We start from the raw sequence: 23752 nt of genomic DNA on the forward strand, positions 1-23752 counted from the left end.
ACAAATAGAAAAGCTCACTGGTAAAGGCAAACATCCAGTAAAGGTAGGAAATCATCTGCATACAAATATGATATCAAAACCAGCAATTGTGAGAAGAGGAGAGCACAAATTCAGGATATTGAAAGTTAAAAGACCAGCAACTTAAAACAATCTTGTTTATATATGAACTGCTATATCAAAATCTCATGGTAACCGAAAATCTACAATAGATACACACACAAAACAGAAAAAGGAAGACAAAAGACATAGACTGGCTGAATCAATACAAAAACAAAACCCATATATATGCTGTCTAAAGGAGACCCACTTCAGATCTAAGGACACATACAGACTGAAAACAAGGGGATGGAACAAGGTATTCCATGCAAATGGAAATCAAAAGAAAGCTGGAGTAGCAATACTCATATCAGATATCAGATAAAATAGACTTTAAAATAAAGACTGTTAAAAGAAACAAAGAAGGACGCTACATAATGATCAAGGGATCAATCCAAGAAGAATATGTAACAATTGTAAATATATATGCACCCAATATAGGAGCACCTCAATACATAAGGCAAGTGCTAACAGCCATAAAAGGAGAAATCAACAGTAACACAATAATAGTGGGAGACTTTAACACCCCACTTTCATCAATGGATAGATCATCCAGACAGAAAATCAATAAGGAAACAAAGGCCTTAAATGACACATTACAGCAGATGGACTTAATTGTTATTTACAGAGCATTCCATCCAAAAGCAGCAGAATACACATTCTTCTCAAGTGCACATGGAACATTCCCCAAGACTGATCACACAGCAAGCCTCAGTAAATTTAAGAAAATTTAAATCATATCAAGCATCCTTTCCAAGCACAATGCTATGAGATTAGAAATCAACTACAAGAAAAAAGTGTAAAAAACACAAACAATTGGAGGCTAAACAGTATTCTACTGAACAAACAATGGATCACTGAAGAAATCAAATAGGAACTCAAAAAATACCTAGAGACAAATGAAAATGAAAGCATGACACTCCAAAACCTATGGGACACAGCAAAAGCAGTTCTAAGAGGGAAAATTATAGCAATACAATCAAGCTTACATCAGGAAACAAGAAAAATCTCAAATAAACAACCTAACCTCACACCTAAAGCAACTAGAGAAAGAAGAACAAACAAAACCCAAAGTTAGTAGAAGGAAAGAAATCATAAAGATCAGAGCAGAAATAAATGAAATAGAGATGAAGAAAACAGTAGAAAAGATCAATGAATCTAAAATCCGGTTCTCTGAAAAGACAAACAAAATTTATAAACTTTAGCCACATTCATCAAGAAAAAGGAGGAAAGGACTCAAATCAATAAAATTAGAAATGAAAAAGGAGAAATTACAACTGACATCACAGAAATACAAAGGATCATAAGAGACTACTACAAGCAACTATATGCCAATGAAATGGACAACCTAGAAGAAGTGGACAAATTCTTAGAAAGGTACAAACTTCCAAGACTGAACCTTGAAGAAATAGAATATATCAACCAACCAATCACAAGTACTGAAATGGAAACTGTGATTAAAAAAATCCCAACAAAGAAAAGTTCATGACCAGCTTGCTTCACAGGTGAATTCTATCAAACATTTAGAGAAGAGTTAACACCTATCCTTTGGAAAACATTCCAAAAATTTGCAGAGGAAGGATCATTCCCAAGCTCATTCTACGAGGCCACCATTACCATGATACCAAAACCAGACAAAGATACCACAAGAAAAGAAAATTACAGGCCAATATCACTGATGAACATAGACGCAAAAATCCTCAACAAAATACTAGCAATCCGAATCCAAAAATACATTAAAAGGATCATACAACATGATCAAGTGGGATTTATCCCAGGGATGCAAGGATACTTCAATATCTGCAAATTAATCAGTGTGATACACCACATCAACAAACTGAAGAATAAAAACCATATGATCATCTCAATAGATGCAGAAAAAGCTATTGACAACATTCAACACCCACTTATGATAAAAACTCTCCAGAAAGTGGGTAGAGAGGGAACCTACATCAACATAATAAAGGCCATATATGACAAACATACAGCTAACATCATTCTCAATGGTGAAAAACTGAAAGCATTTCCCCTAAGATCAGGAACATGACAAGGATGTCCACTCTACCAATTTTATTCAACATAGTTTTGGAGGTCCTAGCCACAGCAGTCAGAGAAGAAAAGGAAATAAAAGGAATCAAAATTGGAAAAGAAGTAAGTGTCACTCTTTGCAGATGACATGTTACTATACATAGAAAATCTTAAAGATGCTACCAGAAAACTATTAGAGCTCATCAATGAATTAGGTAAAGTGTCAGGATACAAAATAAATACACAGAAATATGTTGCATTTCTATACACTAACAAAAGATCAGAAAGAGAAATTAAGAAAATGATTCCATTTACTATTGCAGCAAAAAGAATTAAATACCTAGGAATAAACCTACCTAAGGAAGCAAAAGACCTGTACTCTGAAAAGTATAAGACATGATGAAAGAAACTGAAGATGACACAAATAGATGGAAAGATTTACCATGTACTTAGATTGGAAGAATCAATGTTGTCAAAATGACTATACTACACAAGGCAATCTACAGATTCAATGCAATCTGTAGGAATCCCAGAAATAAACCCATAAACCTATGGTCACCTAATCTATGAGAAAGGAGTCAAGAATATACAATGGAGAGAAGACAGTCTCTTCAATAAATGGTGCTGGGAAAACTGGTCAGCTATATGTAAAAAAAATGAAATCAGAACATTCTTTAACACCATACACAAAAGTAAAGTCAAAATGAATTAAGGACCTAAAAGTAAGACAAGATACTATAAAACTCTTAGAGGAAATCATAGGCAGAACACTCTTTGACATAAATCTCAGCAATATCTTTATTGATCTGTCTCCTAATGGAAATAAAAACAGAAATAAACAAATGGAGCCTAATTAAACTCAAAATCTTTTGCACAGCAGAGGAAACCATAAACAAAACTAAAAGACAACCCACAGAATGGGAGAAAATATTTGCAAACGATGTGACCAATAAGGGATTAATCTCCAAAATTTACAAACAGCTCATGCAGCTGTGACAACCACAGAACAAAGGGGAGGCCCTGCTAACCATCTAGTGCAGGCTCTGGTCATCACAACACCAGTCACACCCCTTATCAAGGGGACAATGGCCCACACTAAGCACACACTAAGGAAAGAGGCAGCAAGCATCCATAAAAAAAACAGCCTTCGCACCAAAAATATTAAACCCACACTGGATACATAGGGGTGTGCCCACATACAAATAGCCCTCCAAGACCACAGTAGATAATTGTTTCTCCTGAACTCATAGAGTGAGAGAAATATTAGTAAAATGAAGAAGCAGAGGAACCACTCTCAATTAAAAGATCAAGAGAATTCCTCTGAAAGAACAAAAAATGAAACAGACCTCTACAGTCTAATAGATACTGAGGGCAAAAAGGAGATAATGAAAATACTGAAGGAAAAAAGAAAGGCCATCAATAGAAATACAGATTACTGTAAAAAGGAACTAGAAATTACAAAGGAGAGCCAAGAAAAGTTCAGAAACTCATTTGCTGAGACAAAAGCTGAGCTAAAATCAATGAATAGCAGATTGAATAATGAAGAATAATGAATAAGTGATCTGGAAGATATAATAATGGAAATCACCCAATCAAAACACCAGACAGAAAACCACACACATGAAAAAGCAATGTAAGAGACCTATGAGATAATATAAAGTGTGCCAATCTATGTATAACAGGGATTCCAGAAGGAACAGAAAGGGAAAAGAGGATTGAAAATGTATTTGAAGAAATTATGGCAGAAACCTTCTGAAACCTAAAGAAGGAAACAGATATCTAAGTACAGGAAGCACAGAGGGTCCCAAACAAGGTGAACCCAAACAGACCTACACCAAGACATATTGTAATTAAAATGGCAAAAGTTAAAGATAAAAAGAAGAATCTAAAGGCAGCAAGACAAAGAGTTAATTACAATGGAAATCCCATAAGGATATCAGATGACTTCTCTGCAGAAACTTTGCAGGCCAGAAGGGAGTGACAAGATATATTCAAAGTCCTGAAAGAGAAAAAGCTGCAACCTAGGATACTCTACACAATAAGATTATTATTTAGAATATAGAGATAAAGAATTTCTCAGACAAGCAAAAACTAAAAGAAAACAGCAATTCTAAACCTATCCTAAAATAAATATTGAAAGGTCTTCTCTAAATAGAAAAGAAGCAAGAATCTATAGGAAAGAGAAAATCACAATTGGAAAGTAAATCATTTAAATAAGTCAGTATACAGATTAAAAAATCAAAAAAAATTTTGTGGAAGTGATGATAAACACAAGGAACAGAAAAAGGATGAACATGAAGATGTAAAAGAGGACATCAAAATCATAAAATGTGGGGGAGAAGAGTAAGAAAATGTAGATTTTTTTAAAGAATGTGTTGGAGCCTCTGTGACTATCTCTCTAAAGCAAGTAGATACAGGAAGGGGTTAACATACTTGAAAAACAGGGTAACCAGTAATCAAATACATACAATAGATTCACAAAAACCAAAAAGAAGAGAACACAAGCATAATATAAAAGGAAACCATCAAACCACAAAAGGAAAAACAAAAAGAAAGTAACAAAGAAGAAATACAAAACCAATGGGAAAACTAGGTTTAAGATGGCAATAAATACATATTTATCAATAATTACCTTAAATGTCAATGGACTAAATGCTCCAATGAAAAGACACAGAGTGGCAGACTGGATTAAAAAAAGAAAAACAAGAGCCTACAACATGATGACTACAAGAGGCCCACATTAGGGTAAAAGACACACATAGGTTGAAAGTGAGGGGATGGAAAAAGATTTTTCATGTAAACGGAAATGACAAGAAAGCAGGAATTGCAATACTCGTATCCAACAAAATAGATTTTAAAACAAAGGCCATAAAGAAAGATCATTAAGGACACTATATCATGATAAAAAGATCAATACAAGAAGAGGATATTACACTCCTCAACATATGTGCACCCAATATAAGAGCACCCAAATACATAAAACAAATACTAACAGACATAAAGGGAGAAACTGATGGGAATACAGTAATAGTAGGAGACTTTAACACCCTACTCACATCAGTGAGTAGATCTTCTAGACAGAAAATCAATAAGGCAACATAGATCATAAATGATACAGTAGAACAGTTAGACTTAATTGATATTTTCAGGACATTATACCCAAAGAAAACAGAATAAACATTCCTTTTTAGTGCACATGGAACATTCTCTAGGATTGACCACATACTAAGGCACAAAACAAACCTCAACAAATTTTACAGTATAGAAATTATTTCACGCATCTTCTCTGACCATAACGTCATGAAACTAGAAATCAACCACTGGAAAATAAATGAGAAAAATATGATTACACGGAGACTAAACAAAAAAGCAGTTCTTATAGGGATGTTCATAGTGATACAGGCCTTCCTTAAAAATGAGCTAAATCTCAAACAACCTAACCTACCACCTAAAAGACTTAGAAAAAGAAGAACAAACAAAACCTAAAGTCAGCAGATGGAAGGACATAATCAAGAATGGAGAGGAAATAAATGAAAAAGATATTTTTAAAAAACAATAGAAAACTAACACTGATCCTTCTCAAACTCTTCTAAAAGATTGAAGAGGAGGGAATATTCCCAAAGACATTCTATGAAGCCACCATAACCCTGATACCAGAACCAGACAAAGACACTACCAAAAAAGAAAATTAGAGGCCAATATCTTTGATGCATATAGATGCAAAAATTCTGAACAAAATGTTAGCAAACCAAATCCAACAACACATAAAATAGATCATAACCACAACCAATATAATACACAACAGTGAAAAGCTGAAAGCCTTCCCACTAAAATCTGGAATAAGACAAGGATGCGCAATCTCACCACTTCTTTTCAACATAGTACTGGAGTCCTAGACACAGCAATCAGACAATAAAAAGAAATAAGGGTTATCCAAATTGGAATGAGGAGCTAAAATTGTTATTAAATGCAGATGACATGATACTATATATAGAAAATGTATTTAGCAATGTAGCAGGATACAAGATTAACATACAGAAATTGGTTGCATTTTTTTACACTAACAATGAAATATCAGAAAGGGAATGTAAAAAACAATCTCTGTTAGAAATGCATCCAAAAAGATATTTAGAAATAAACCTGACCAGGAGGTGAAAGACTTATATGCTGAGAACTATAAAATATTAATAAAGGAAATTAAAGATGATTCAAAGAAATGAAAAGATATCCCAGGCTCTTGGATTGGAAGAATTAATATTGTTAAAATGGCCATACTACCCAAAGCAATGTACAGATGTAATGCAATCCCTATCAAATTACCCATGACCTTTTTTCTCAGAACTAGAACAAATAATCCTAAAATTTATATGGAACCATAAAAGACCCAGAATTGCCAAAGCAATCTTAAGGAAAAAGAACAAAACAGGAGGCATAACCCTTCCAGACTTCAGAAAATACTACAAAGCTACAGTAATAAAAAAAGCGTGGTATTGGCACACACACACACACCAAACCCATATGAATCAATGGAACAGAATAGAGAGCCCAGAAATAAATCCACACAACTATGGTCAATTAATCTTTGACAAAGGTGGCAAGAATATACAATGGAAAAAAGACAATCTCTTCAGCAATGGTGTTGAGAATGTTGGACAGCCACATGTAAATCATAAAGTTAGAACACACTCTCACAACATACACAAAAATAAACTAAAAATGGCATAAAGATTTAAATATAAGACAAGACACCATAAGATGCCTAGATGAGAACATAGGCAAAAACTTCTCTGACATAAATCGTATCGATGTTTTCCTAGGTCAGTCTCTCAAGGCAATAGAAATAAAAGAAAGAATTAAAAAATGGGACCTAATCAAACTTACAAGCTTTAGTATAGCAAAGGAAACCATAAACAAGACAAAAAGATAAACTACAGACTGGGAGAAAATATTTGCAAATGATGTAACAAGGGCTTAATTTTCAAAATATACAAACAGCTCATACAACTCAACAACAAGAAACAAACAACCCAATACAAAAATGGGCAGAAGACCTAAATAGACATTTCTCCAAAGAAGACATACAGATGGCTAAGAGGCACAAGAAAAGATGCTCAATATCCCTAATTATTAGAGAAATGCAAACCAAAACTACCATGAGGTATTACCTTATACTGCTCAGAATGGCCATAATTAAAAATCTACAGATAACAAATGCTGGAGAGGGTGTGAAGAAAAAGGAACCCTCCTACACTTTTGGTAAGGATGTAAATTGGTGCAGCCACTATGGAAAACATTGTGGAGGTTCCTTAAAAAAAAATAGAGTTGACATATGCTCCAGTATACTGACTCCTGGGAATATATCTGGACAAAACTATAATTCAAAAAGTACATGTGCCCCTATGTTCATAGCAGTAGTATTCACAATAGCCAAGACATGGAAACAACCTAAATGTCCATCAACAGATGAATGGACAAAGAAGACATGATATATATGTTGGAATATTATTCAGCCATAAAAAAAGAATGAAATATTGCCATTTGCAGCAACATGACTGGACCTAAAGATTATCATACTATGTGAAGCAAGTCAGACAAAGAAATATCATATGATATCACTTATCTGTGGAATCTTTAAAAAATGTTACAAATGAACTTATTTATAAAACAGAAATAGCCTCACAGACATAGGAAAAACTTATGGTTACCAGAGTGTAAAGGTGGGGGGGGGGACAAATTTGTAATTTGGCATTAACAGATACAGAGTACTATATATAAAATAGGTAAACAACAAGGATCCACTGTATAGCACAGGGAGCTATATTCAATATCTTGTAATAACCTGTAGTGGAAAATAATCTGAAAAAGGATAGATAGATATAGATAGATAGATAGATGACAGATTTATAACTGAATCACTTTGGTGTACAGCAGAAATTAAAACAAACTTATAAATCAACTACAGTTCAATAAAAAACAAAAAACAAAACACAAAAAAACAAATTAACCCAGCAAGTTAGACAAAATGTGAGGACAGAGGAAGGGACAAGATAAAACCCAAGAAGAAGAACTAAGTGAAATAGAGACAGGTAATGTAACTTTGAAAGAGTTCAGGGTAGTGATTGTAAAGATATTAAATAACTTGGGAGAAGAAGAATGGATGCAGAGAATGAGAAGTTAGAAGTTTTTAACAAAGAGATAGAAAATATAAAGAACAATCAAACAGAGATGAAGAATACAATAACAGAAATAAAACAAATGCACTATAAGAATCAATAGACTAAATAACACAGAGGAACATATCAGTGAACTGGAACAGAGTAATGGAACAGAGTTCACTGTTGTTGAGCAGAAAAAAGAAAAAATGTTGAAAAGAAATGAGGACAGTTTAAGATGCCTCTGGAACAACATTAACCACACTAAGTTTTTCATTATAGGGATCCCAAAGGAGCAGAGATAGAGAGAAAGGGGCTGAGAATGTAACTGAAGACATAATAGCTGCAATCTTCCCTAACCTGGGAGAGAAAACAGTCATCCAAGTCCAGGAAATACAGAAATGAAAAGGACACAATGAGAAACATGAAAATAATGAAAGGAAAAAAAAATCTCGAAAGGCAAACATATAAAGGTAGAAAATCATCTATGCACAAAGCTAGTGGGAATGTTAAGAGACAAAAGTAATAAAATCATCTGTATCCACAATAAGCAGTTAAGGGGTACAGAAAATAGTTAGATATAAAACATGATATCAAAAACAGTCATCATAAGGGGAGGAGAATACAAATGCAGGGTTTTTAAAATGCATTTGAAATTAAGAGATCAGCAACATAAAACATTTATATTTATATATATATATATATATATATATATATATATATACACACACACACAGAGAGAGAGAGAGGTAGCCATAAACCAAAAATCTATAATAGATACACTCACACAAAAGAAAAAGGAATCTAAATATAACATTAAAGATAATCGTCAAATCACAAGAGAAGAGAACAAAAGAAGTAGAAAGGCATAAAAAAGATCTGCAAAACAGCCCCAAAACAATTAACAAAATAGTAACAGGAACATACATCGCAATAATTACTTCAAATGTAAATGGTCTAAATGCTCCTATCAAAAGACATAGTGTGGCAAAATGGATACAAAAAGAACACCCTTATATATGCTACTTATAAGAGACTCACTTCAGATCTAAATACACACACAGACAGAAATTCAGAGAATGGAAAAAGGTATTCCATGCAAATGAAAATGAAAAGAACGCCAGGGTATCAATACTTATATCAGACAAAATAGACTTTAAAATAAAGTCTGCTACAAGAGGAAAGAAGGACATTACATAATGATCCAGGGATCAATCCAAGAAGATATAACAATTGTAAATATATATTCACCCAACATAGGAGTACCTAGATATGTAAAGCAAATGTTAACAGACATAAAGGGAGAAAACGACAGTGACACAATAATAGTAGGGGAGTTTAACACCGCATCTACATCAATGGACAGATCATCCAGACAGAAAATCAATAAAACACTAACGTTAAATGACACATTATACCAAATGACCACATATATATATATAAAACATTTCATTCAAAGGAGTAGAATTCACATCCTTTTCAAGTGCACATGGAACATTCTCCAAGATATCACATGCTAGGCCACAAAATAAGCCTTGGTAAATTTAAGAAAATTGAAATAATATCAAGCAAGAAAACTAGAGGAATCATGCTTCCTGACTTCAGGCTGTACAAAGCTATAGTAATCAAAACAATATGGTACTGGCACAAAAATAGACACGTAGATCGGTGGAACAGAATAGAGAGCCCAACCACTTACGGCCAATTAATTTATGACAAAGGAGGCCAAGAATATACAATGGAGAAAAGACAGTCTCAACAATAAATGGTGCTAGGAAAACTGGACAGCTACATGTAAAAGAATGAAATTAGAACATTCTCTAACACCATATACACGAATAATCTCAAAATGAATTAAAAACCTAAATTTAAGACAGGAAACCCTAAATCTCCTAGAAAAAAATCATAGGGAGAACATGCTTGGACATCAACTGTAGCAATATTTTTTTTGGAGCTATCTCCTAAAGCAAAGGAAATCAAAGCAAAATAAACAAATGGGGGCTTCCCTGGTGGCGCAGTGGTTGAGAATCTGCCTGCCAATTCAGGGGACACGGGTTTGAGCCCTGGTCTGGGAAGATCCCACGTGCCGTGGAGCAACTCGGCCCGTGAGCCACAATTACTGAGCCTGCGCGTCTGGAGCCTGTGCTCGGCAACGAGAGGCCACGATAGTGAGAGGCCCGCGCACCGCGATGAAGAGTGGCCCCTGCACCACAATGAAGAGTGGCCCCCGCTTGCCACAACTGGAGAAAGCCCTCGCACAGAAACGAAGACCCAACACAGCCATACATACATACATACATACATAAATAAAAAGAATGTAAGCAGACAAGAATATCATTAAAAAAAAAACAATTAAACAAACAAAAAAACACAAATGGGACCTAATTAAATTTAAATGCCTTTGCACAGCAAAGGAAACCATCCACAAAAAAGAAAACCTACTGAATGGGAGAAAATATTTGCTCATGATATGACCAATAAAGGGTTAATATCCAGAATATACGAACAGCTCATACAAATCAACATCAAAAAACCCCAAACAACACAATTAAAAAAATGGGCAGAAGAAGTCAATAGACATTTTTCCAAAGAAGACATACTGATGGCCAACAGGCACATGACAAGATGCTCAACATTGTTAATCATCAGAGAACTGTAAGTTAAAACCATAATGAGGTATCACCTCATACCTGTCAGAATGGCTAGCATCAAACAGTCCAGAAATAACAAAAGTAGGTGAAGATATGGAGAAAATGGAACCCTGGTACACTGTTAGTGGGAAGGTAAACTGGTGCCGCCACTATGGAAAATAGTGGAGGTGTCTCAAGAAAATAAAAATAGAACTATCATGTGACCCAGCAATTCCACTCCTGGGTATTTATCCAAAAAAATAAAAAGAAAGAAAACACGAATTTGAAAAAATATGTGAACCTCAATTTTATTAGCAGCATTATTTACAATTGCCAAGATATGGAAGCAACCTAAGTGTCCATCAACAGATGATTGGATAAAGAAGATGTGGTTTATATGTACAATGGAACACTACCTAGCCATAAAAAGAATGATATTTTGCCATTTACAACAACATGGATGGACTTGGAGCATATTATGCTAAGTGAAATAAGTCAGACAGAGAAAGACAAATACTGTATGATATCACTTATATGTGGAATCTAAAAAAATAAAACAATCTAGTGAATATAACAAAAAAGAAACATACTCAAAGATATAGAGAACAAACTAGTTGTTACCAGTGGGGAGAGTGAAGGGGGAAAGATAGTGGTAGGTTATTAAGAGGTACAAACTACTAAGGATAAAATAAATAAGCTACTAGGTTATATAATACAACATAGAGAATATAGCCAATATTTTATAATAACTATAAATGGAATATAACCTTTAAAAATTGTGAATCACTATGTTGTACAATTGAAACTTATACAATATTGTACTTTAGCTATACCTCAATTAAAAAAAAAAAGTCAGCAGAAGGGCATTCTAAATATGCAAAGAGTAAATATGCAAAATATTGTGTATAAGATAGGCTCAAGGGTGTATTGTACAACACAGGGAATACAGCCAATATTTTGTTATAACTTTAAATGGGAAGTAACCTTTAACAATTGTATATAAATTTTAAAAAAATATGCCAAGATGACTGATGTATTTTTTGCGAAAATACACTTGTGGATATAACCTAACTCAGCAAGAGATGATGTCCTGGATCAAAGATTTAATACAATCTTTAAAAAAATGTATATGTGAGGTTTTTTTTCCTTTTTTTCTCAACGCAGAAAGAGAGAGAGAGAGAAAGAGAGAGAAAGAGAAACCAGAAAGAGAGAAAGAGAAAGAGAAACCAGAAAGAGAGAGAGAGAGAGAAAGAGAGAGAAGAAATCCTTTTCTGTTGTCACCTACACAGGCCTTCATTCTCTAAGACATGAATTTGTGGTGTTATTCCTGATTCTATTCCACACTGCGTATCCTTGTCATATCAAGCTTTCTTAAACATTACATTTTTATTCAAGTCTTAGATTGACTTGCAAACATCTACTCAATAAAATCCAAATCTTTTACATGTCTTTTAATACTTGTCACATTCTACTGCCATCTGTCTTGTACATTCTCATTTCAAATAATTCCCTGAAAATCCCTCAGATGATCAGACCAGAGTCTCTTCACCATCTTACAAACATAACAAGCCACTTCCACTTTTTCACCTTGGTTTGTGTATTCCATGCCACACCAGGCTAAGATGGTTTCCCTTCATTTCTCTATCATCCAAATGCTGCCAATCACTCAAGTTCGAATTAAGGTCTCACACTTAGATTGGGTTACTGGCTATGAGACTCTGAGACTAAGATCTCTGTGCAAGAAGTTTATTAAGGCTTACTCTCAAGTGACCCACAATGACTAAATGAGGACTGTAGTATTGGGCAAATTAAGGAAGTAATAACAATGGCTTTATCTGATCTCATGGGGAACACTGAAACTGTGGTGGCCTTTGAACAATGCCTGGAAGTGAGACAAGGGTGCTGACACTTTTTACCCACGTTAATCACCAGATGCAGCCTGAGGTGAAGGCAGACAAGTTTGTGAGGCAGCTCCCTTAGGTGCTGAAGGGTAATTCTAAGGGAGGGACTCAGCTGTGAGCTGTCAGTGGAAAACACTCCCGCCAACTGGGATAATGAGTGCCCTAATTCTGAAGGTGGACCTGAGCAGTGTAACATGCCTCCCACTGTCGTCTTTCTGCAACTTTTTTTGACCTTGACAGCTCTTTAAAATTACAATGTACTTATAATTATTTTTGTACTTATTTCATGGTTGTTAGACTTGTCTCATCCACGGAATCTCAAACTGTTGAAAAACATCTTCCCTAACTTCTAGTGCCATCCTGAACCCAGAAGAGCACTCTAAATAGTAGTATAAATGTTTTGTATTTTCCCCTCAAGTTTGCAGCTGTGATATGTATTAATTTAAGGGAATATATTTATCAAAAATGGAATTTATTTATCAAGGTGTATAATGTTTCAGGCACACCCATGCACTGTACTGTATGTGTATGAAATGTACTTGGTACTGAACAGAAGTATTTAATACAGGCCTTTAATAGAGTTGGGATATTTGCAGAAATTGCAATTTAATACAACAAAATAAAGAGTTTTCTTCTGGCGTGAAAATCTCTTACATTTTATTTGAAAAGAAAAAAAGGTAAATTTTTAAGAAAAACTGAAGAGTGATGATATTAAGTGGGATTAATAGCAATGTCCCTGCTACAGATTTCTTCTACAGATAATTATTTTTTAGTGATGAATCTTCAAAGAGTTCCGTTGTTGTATACTGTCTAGATAATGCTTCTACATTTGGTATTTAGATGGCTGGATTTAAAATGACAACAATATCACTCTCATGTAAAAAAGGCATATTAAAGAGCTTTAGTTAGCAAAAAGGCATAAAGTCTTTTAAATTGGAGTAACATTTGAAAATGTACAGAAAAATGCTTCAACTCAATAAAATTGGACATTTCATTATAACTTATTCATATAAACTATTCAAATTGTTGAGCTATTTTTGTTCTCACCTTACTTTAACGTGAAATAAGAAGCAACTAAATGTTACCTTTGTCAGGTATGATTTAAAGTAAGGTATTTTGTACTTAAATGAAAAGTTGAATCAATATTTTCATCTATGTATCAATTTTATATTGATACAATCAATTTTATACAAGCTACTGACAGCTCAGAAGTGTGAGCAGAAAAAAAAACTATCAAAGATAGTTTTAATGGTTTAAAGCATGAAGTGTAATTGAAAAGAAAAAATATATATATTTATAATATTTCTTTCTCAGTAGTGCAAGGTAAGATACATTTTGTTTTGCATTTGAAAAGACTATGAAGCATCTTAAGGGATTTATTTTTTTAAACATATTTTATTTTAACCTTTTTAAAGCTGTTCTATTAGGAATATTTATTTTGTAGACCTGTTTTTTTGTGTGAAAAACTGACTCACTTTCAAACATCCTCTAAGACTTTTGTTAGTCATTAAAAATATTCAGCTATTAGATAGCCATTCAAGGCAATGTCACAAATGCCTGAGTTATTTTCAATGAAGACTCAATTATATGTCTTTATTTTTCTTTCCCTTTGATATGAGCAACTATCAAACACGAAAATCATTTCTATCATGGACAAAAGACATTTCATATTGACGTCTAGGTTTTCCAGAGAATGGAGAGGATAATGAAAAATAAGAAGGAGTGAATAAAGAATGTAATGCTTTGTAATCTTGAAATCTATTCTTAAAGAATCTGTAACTGAAATCCACTTCTGAACGACACCATACAACATTATATCTAATGCTTCACCAGAAAGACAGCTTTTCTTTTCACAAAAGTTTTATCAGTTATATATTTGAAAAATGCCAGGCAGATGACAGCTTAGTTGGCCTAAACCGTTTTAAGTCCTGGCAGGTCAATGAGGCCATTGATTCTGTTCTTTGGACATATCATGAATGTGTTATGAACTGTTGGGTTTCTGTCATATGAGGAAAAAAATCTCAGACAAGACACTTTTGAAAGAGTAACTAGTTTGGTGGGTTTTTTTTTTTTTTTTTCTTGCAACTCAGAGACGTCTGCTTAAGTTTAATCCTACTCTCATTTCTTGCTAGTAAGTCTTAACTTGTTTCAAGTCCCATCATCAGTTCAATAATTTAAGTAAACAATAGCTCAAAAAAATTGATCCCCCAAAGTAGACCTTCTTCTGTAGGGAATAAATGACAATTTACAGCATATTTCAATAGTGCATGATTTTTTCAAAAATTTCATTAGCACACCATTGATTGCTCAGTTTTCAGCTCTCAAAACAATTTAACATAGTCTCTTTCATGCAGAGGATAACATATTCATATTATTTGATTTTTGATGAAACCAAATGACCCTTTAAATTTGCAATAGAGTTCTTTAATTTTGTATGAGTTTCTTTACTGCTGTTCATTTAATTTTCTGTTTCCATTAACCATCTGCAAGCATTTGACTCTATGACAATTATTCAGCTGTGCTACATCATGACTGACATATTTTATAAATAAAAAAAAAAGAAAAGAAAATGGAGGAGGGTTAGAGATCACAAGAGAAAGGAGGAGAAAGCAATCGAACACAAATGTCATGGTTTGGAATCATGTATTTTCCATTCAGCTGAAACATCTGAGTGGTAATTATTGGTCCAACTGTAAATCTAGCCTAATTGCATTTTGTCTTCGTTTCTGATAAGCACTTCATGATGATGATGATTACTCTTGCTAAATGCATTCGTTCCATGAATGTTTTCCCACACTGTTGGCCAGGGGGCCTTGCAGATAAAAAGACTGCAGACGAAATGGCTCAATTCTGCTACAACTAAATCAGTATTGATTTCTTTTTCCAACTAGAAGAGGGTCTTACTATATATGCCTTTCTTTTCTCTGCCTACCCACCACACAGAAGGGTTCGGTCCGTATATATGAGAGTGTACTTTAATTAACTGACATAACTGAGAGGCCAATCTTGGGCAATTAGCACTGATTAACCTTGTCACTTGTCTGACAAATAAAGAACATTACATCTTGCCTGTTTCCTTAAAGGACTCAATTGAAAAGAAACCCACTGTTTGATTTAATTTTCCTTTGTACCCTAGAAACCTTTGCCACGTTGATCTAAATAATTTTTGCCTCTTTATACTTATGCTTTTTTTCTTTCCTATTATTGAATACCCAGTGAGCCTTTTCAATGATGGCATGGGGACAGGCTGTTAACATCTTTTCATAAATCTCTGTATTTCATAGCAGGGCAATTAAGCTAAACAGATTTCTACCACAGATTTAAATGAACAAGTGGAAGCAAATGGCTATGGAATTGAAGGTCATTATATGGCTTCACCACTGCAGTTCAGCTTTTTAAACTCGGTGTTTTCACAAAGAAATTCTAGAAAAATTGTAGTTCTGGAGTCTTTCTGAGAAAATCTCAGTAACGTAGCATCAAGCAAAATCTACACGGACTGCAAATCATATTTAACTGTTCATTTGGCTGATTTAGACATTTCATCTAACTTCTTGAAACATTTATAAGCAATGCTTGAATCCACCTTTGACAATGGGGCAAGGGAGAAAGACTGTCATCAAGCTTCTGGAAAAGTCTCTGAACAAGGCTTATTATAACCCAGGGCTGAACACCTGCAGTTGGTAGATAACAGTGAAAGATGTAAAAAGCTAATATGAAAAGAAGTATGAAGACTGGAGTTACACAACAGAAAGAATCTGGTTCTTAAAATCTGGTATAATTATTGGAAAGTTCAGAAATAAAGAAATCCTGCTAGAACAGAACTTCCATAAAAACTGTTCTCAGTGGACAGTTATTTGCTTTCCCACCATCTATTCCTTTTTCTTCCTGAGATGGCCCCTGCTTTTCATTTGGTCTTCCATCCTTCCCCCATTCTCAGTCTACGTGGCCTGAAACTGAGGTTCTACCTCTAGCAACCTGGAATATGTAAACCAGGTCCATCCCCGAACAAGATTTCCTGGCCACATAATGCATTTAGCGGTGAACACAAGCTAAGCTAATCTGATAAAGGTGACTCTCAAGGCTTTTTCAAACCACCTCAAGACAATATCTCCTTCCACGGGACTTTAACCAGGGGATATCTGTTGTATACACATACCTTACTCTTATGCGCAGCCACAGAATTAAGTGAACACACTGAAGAAGGTAGAAATAAACCAGGAACAAATGCCATCATTTTCCTTTGTGCTTATTGAGTCAATATATTCCCTGGTTGCTTAAGCCAGTTTGCACTGATTTTTCTGTCACCAAAATAGTTAATTATAGAGGCTAAATCTATTTGAGCAAGATTATAGAGCAGCATGGAAAGCAAACAGACATAGGTAAGAAGATGTTCAAACTTTAGTTTGGAGCAAGACCGACTTATCATCTTCCACTGTCCTCTTAAGCTTTGTTGATTGAGTGTAAACTTCCCTGATCCAGATGAAAATTCTAACAGGATCATAATTTTACTTGACATTATATATCAGAAACAGTCCCCAAATCACTTTTAGTCTCAGTGATTCAGAAATAAGATTGCCCAGTCCCATAGAAGAATAAAAACTCTAAGCATGCCTCCCTAGTCAGGCTTTTTACCAGCTTCACAATGAAAGCCTATAAAAGGAAGAACACGGTTCTTTATTTTTCTCCATCTTGCTTTTTCTTCTCATTAACTGTGGCTTTGGAATTGGGTGATTAGGGGCCATGAGCCTTAGGATGAACTCTGAGGAAATCAAAGAGGGGAAACCAATTTATTTAGCTGCTACTGATAAAATAGACATAGACAAGATGGAGTGGCATTGAATTGGGAAAGAAAAACGGCTTCAGAGTCACATAGATGGTTAGTATCTCTTCTCTGCTTCAATGGCTATGACCTCAGGGTAAGTTGCTAAACTTTAGCCTTTAGATTTGGGGTTGAAACCTAACTTTTAGAGTTACTGTAAGAAATACAAGATAAATGTGAAATGGGCTTACCCATTGTGGAAGCTTAATAAATTGTAAAAGTTGTTTGGGAAGATTTATCAGCAGGGAGTCAGGGGCAGGAAATCAAACCACTTTCTAGTCATACAGAGTGCAAGCATATGAAGAATTATTATTTAGTCTGAAGTGTTATGATTTCCCACAATGTGAAAAATGTAAAAAAAAAAAAAAAAAAAAGAAAAAGATAAAATCAATGTTATATACTTATTCTAATTATCTATCCTTATGGATAAACATTTTGAATCAAGAGTTAATTATTTCTGAGAAGGGAAAACAATAACTACAGTCTAGCGAAGAGACTTAAGCCCTTTGTGACGAGTTAAAAATCTAGGTATCCCTGAGAGTATATTTAAGAGTGTTTTACAGGTAGTATCAATAACTCCCTGGTTAGCACATTCATAAATGTTGGACAAATAACCTTTATAAGCAAATGTGATGAATATCAGAGATAACAATATGTTTTGCTTTTCCTAAAAAATATTACTTTTATTGTCTCTCATTTACAAACACAGCAAACTAAAACTCATCTCAGCAATGATTTCCTTCCTCAAGTAGTTATGCTTGTACATGACTTGCATGTTTCTACAACTCTTTGTGTATTGCATTAATGTACTTTGTAAATTTGGCTGCTACGTGCACTATAAAACATTTACTTTTTCAACTCTGGGTGTTAAGTTTTCACAACTAGATATGTCTTAATGAATGAAATATCAATAGAGTGGGCCTGTTTGAAAGTAAAAAGTAGGGATTTATTCAAATTATACCTGTGTCTGAATGAATAGAGAATATTTTTCCCTCAGGGAGGAATATGTAGGGGATTTGTGATGAATTATATTCTTGAAAAAAAAATGTATATTTTTGAAAAATGAGAAGTTAAGAGACATGATTAAGAAATATCATTATCATAAAATAATAGAGAAGAAATTGATTAATATGACTATTATAAAAAATTAAAAATTTGCTTATTTTCATAAAAATAATAGGGAATGCTTAGGCTGTTTCTATAGGTAGGAGCTGGAGATTACTCTTAGGGTTAGGGTCTGTATTAGTTTTTTATGACTACAAAAATTACCCAAAACTAAACAGTATAAAGCAATATACATGTATTGCCTCACAGTTTCTGTGGGATAGGAATCTGGGCATAGCTTCATTGGGTCCTTTGCTCAGGGTCTCAAAAAATTAAAATGAAAGTGGTTGTCATGCAGCATTCTTTTTTGATGCTCAGGGCCCTCTTCCAAACCCAAGGGGTTGTTAGCAGAATTCATTTCCTTGTGGCTGTATGACTGAGGTTCCATTTTCTTACTAGCTGCTAGTTGGAGACTACTCTTAGCTCTAAAGATGCCCATCAGGTCCTTGCCCTTTGGCCTCTGCATAAACACTGTCACTTGGCAGCTTATATTGTCAAGGCCAGCCAGAGAACATATCTGACCTACATGTAGGTCGCAGTTTTTCTTTTACAGAGTGCACTTGATTAGGTCAAGCCCTCACAGGGTAATCTCCCATTTAGTTAAGTCAAAGACAACTGATTAGTGGCTTTAATTACATCTGAAAAAAATTTTTGTCATATAACATAATCACTAGAATTTATCTCATCATATTCAAAGGCCCTTCCCACAATCGAGGAGAGAGATTGTAGAAGATATGTACCCCAGTGTGTGTGAATCTTGGGTAACATCTAGAATTCTGCTTACCAAAGAATCTATTTGAGAAATATATCCTTAATCAAGACTATATTATCTTGATTTCTCCAAATATAGATGCCTAGGTAATGATTAAAAATAATTCACTGAATCCAACTGTCTAAATACAATCATGAACAATCATGGTTCTTTTAGTCTCTTTTTAATGAATTCCATACTCTACAATGAGAAATTGTGCAGAGATATCTGCTTCTTGCTCAGGACTATCATTTCTAAAGCTTAGTCATTGTTTATTCATTTGTGCAAAGAAAAATCTTTAATTATGCAGACTTGATCAATTCGTTTTTGTATTGACTTTGATTCCATCTAAAATGCTCAGTTATTGGCTGTGACTTTGTGATACTATAGTTTCCATTTCTTTAACTCTAATTATCATTTTGCTTTAATTGGTGCCATCCATGTATTCTATTTATGAAAATGGACGTTTGACGCCTTTATGATGGAATAAGCTAAATTTATCCTGAAGTCTGAATAGAAATTGGACCGTGATGTCTATTTAATATCATTACACATTCAGTAAATTTAGCAGCTAACTTTATGCTCAATATCATATAGAGTTAACTATATAGGATAAAACAAAGCTTCAGAGAAGAAGCTGGAAGCCCGCATTTATAATGTCCAATTTTTCTGATTTTAAGAGTTTGACATTACCCACTTAAGAGTAATAGATTAGAGTACTGATAACCCCCCATCTTTCACTCTTTGGATGCGGTAAGGTATTAGAGGTAAGGGGAGAAACTAGAAGGTACACTACTGACTTAGAGCCAGATGGATTTTTAGATGAAACGTTTGTTTTCCTTGTCTGCTATCAGAATCAGCAAAAGCATAGTATGTAGAAAGTATTTGTTCTCAGCATTAGTTCAGGTACTATTGCAAGTATAGCAGTCTAGGGGTGTGTGTGTGTGTGTGTGTGTGTGTGTGTGTGTGTGTGTACATGCATGTGTGCATTTTTCTATGTGAAGTGAATGACTTTGCAAAGAATTAAAATTTATACAGTTATAAGTATTATTTGTCAATATTATTTTTCATTTTGGGACTAGCTGAATAAGTTATATTTAGCATCTTTCTCTTTGTCAATCTATTGACTGCCCATTAGGACGTCAATGGACATAAAATTATCCTTAAAAATATGCTATCCATTCTGGGAAATGGTTTATTTCAAAATATAGGTATTTATTTTATTCAAATACTTGTTTTTTATTTTTATCTTTTAACATTAATTCTAGATACTTTGTAACTGTTACAGATCCTAAACATGGGCTAAGTGCTTGACCCAGACATCCAGGGCTCCGCAGGATCAACGTAGTCTCTGAGCCTCTTGCTCTGATTCCAACAGCATGATCACATTGCCCTCCATACAGGGCCTTTCACGTTGTAGTTGATGGAGCAGCTGGTGACCTACCTGAACTCCATGTGCATGTGTGTGCACTGTACCTGCAAGAGCCTGTCCTACCCAGAACCGGGTAACCCTCAGCAGCTTGATGGTCTACAGACAACTCTGTCCATGATGGTGTCTTGGCAATGATTAGGTACAGTGCTACTCAAATAATTCTTAAATAAAAATTTGAAAGCTGATGCAAAGTTCCTTTCCAGAACTTATTTTTCAAAATATAAAATATATTCTCTTTTTTGTTCTTCCTTTGACATTTATAATTTAAATTGATCTTGAAGTCAGCTACAGGTACAGGATTCGAGATTCTATATGAGGACAACTTAAAAAATACAACTTGCTTTATTTTCCCTTGTAGAAAAAGCTTCATCATTTCACTTCCTATTAGTAAACATGCTCAATCTAAGATAAATCTTATACATGTGTTCCTGGAGCCACAGTTGAAAGTCAACTGAGCAAAGCTGCAGGTGATATGCATGAATGGGGAGGCTGAACCTGACAGTATTAATGTATATGGCAAGATGTAAAGCCTGCATACTTCGCTAGCGTTATTACACAAGTGATAAAAATTAAGAATTAAAAACCGACTATGGGCTAAATACTAGTTTTAAGAATAAAAATGATCATGTTGTAAGTATTAGGCACAGTCTTTCAATTTTTTAGAATCTAATTTCTGTGAGTGGCTTGAAGGGATGATAAAAATAAGATCGTAATTGATGTTCTCCACAGGTATAGCAAAATCTATAGAGATCCTAACTAATTTTAGTAAATATATTATGGTTAAGGTATTTGTAAATTTCCCCCAACCACTTTAGTCAAACTATTAGCCAAAGTATTATTTTTTTCAACAGTAAGCTAAATGATTCTTTTCTTACGTTTATAGTAATTTTACCTCTTCTAGATGTTAAAAACATCACATGGTACAATTATTCTATGATTTTGGGGAACATGTTTTGTTCATTCTATCCATAACCACAATGATTTAAAAAAATAATCAGATTCTGATTCAAGATAGGGTAATAGGGATTAAGTACACCCACTTCAGGGATAGTCTAGAGTTTGAGTATTGCTCCTATCCATTACTAGGTGTGATTCTGAGCAACCACCCAGATGAATCTGTAAACTGTAATTGAGATTATCCACAAAGCATTTAGTACAGTGCCTGTTTTAGCATTGTCATTAAATATTAAAAAATTATCATTTTGATAAAAACTCTCCAGAAAGTGGGCATAGAGGGAACATACGTCAACATAATAAAGGCCATATATGATAAACCTACAGCTAACATCATACTCAATGGTGAAAAGCTGAAAGTATTTCCTCTAAGATCAGGAACAAAACAAGGATGTCCACTCTCGCCACTTTTATCCAACATAGTTTGGAAGTCCTAGGCATGGCAATCAGAGAAGAAAAAGAAATAATAGAAATCCAAATTTGAAAAGAAGTAAAACTGTCACTGTTTGCAGATGACATGATACTATACATAGAAAATCCTAAAGATGCTACCAGAAAACTACTAGAGCTCATCAATGAATTCAGTAAGGTTGCAGGATACAAAATTAATACATAGAAATCTCTTGCATTTCTATTCACTAACAATAAAAGATCAGAAAGATAAATTAAGGAAACAATTCTATTTATCATCACATCAAAAAGAATAAAATACCTAGGAATAAATCTACCTAAGGAGACAAAGGACCTGTACTCTGAAAAGTATAAGACACTAATGAAAGAAATTGAAGAGGTTACAAACAGATGGAAAAATATACCATGTTCTTGGATTGGAAGAATTGATGTTGTCAAAATGACTATACTACCCAAGGCAATCTACAGATTCAATGCAATCCCTATCAAGTTACCAATGGCATTTTTCATAGAACTAGAACAAAAAATCTTAAAATACGTATGGAAACAAAAGACTATGAATAGCCAAAGCAATCCTGAGAAAGATAAATGAGGCTGGAGGAATCATGCTCCCTGACTTCAGCCTATAGAACAAAGCTACAGTCATCAAAACAGTATGATACTGGCACAAAAACAGACATATAGATCAATGGAACAGGAGAGAAAGCCCAGAAATAAAGCAACACACCTATGGTCAATTAATCTATGACAAAGGAGGCAAGACTATACAATGGAGAAAAGACAGTCTCTTCAATAAGTGGTGCTGGGAAAACTTGACAGCTACATGTAAAAGAATGAAACTAGAACATTCTCTAATGCCATACACAAAAATAAACTAAAAATAGATTAAACTCCTAAATGTAAGACCAGATACTATAAAACTCTGAGAGGAAAACATAGGCAGAACACACTGACAAAAATCTCAGCAGTATCTTTTTTGGATCCACCTCTTAGAGTAATGAAAAAAACAAAAATAAACAAGTGGGACCTAATTAAACTTAAACGCTTTTGCACAGCAATGGAAACCATAAGCAAAACGAAAGACAACCCACAGAATGGGAGAAAATATTTGCAAACGAAGCAACTGACAAGGGATTAGTCTCCAAAATATACAAACAGCTCATGCCACCCAATATTGAAAAAGGAAACAACTCAATCAAAAAAATGAGCAGAAGATCTAAATAGACATTTCTCCAAAGAAGTACAGAAGGCCAAAAAGCACATGAAAAGATTCTTAACATCACTAATTATTAGAGAAATACAAATTAAAACTACAATGAGGTATCACCTCACACCAATCAGAATGGCCATCATCAAAAAGTCTACAAACAATAAATACTGGAGAGGGTGTGGAGAAAAGGGAACCCTCCTGTGCTATTGGTGGGAATGTAAATTGGTATAACTATTATGGAGAACAGTATGGAGGTTTCTTAAA

The sequence above is a fragment of the Balaenoptera acutorostrata genome, chromosome 2, assembly GCF_949987535.1.
Source record: "Balaenoptera acutorostrata chromosome 2, mBalAcu1.1, whole genome shotgun sequence".
Lineage (NCBI taxonomy): Eukaryota > Metazoa > Chordata > Mammalia > Artiodactyla > Balaenopteridae > Balaenoptera > Balaenoptera acutorostrata.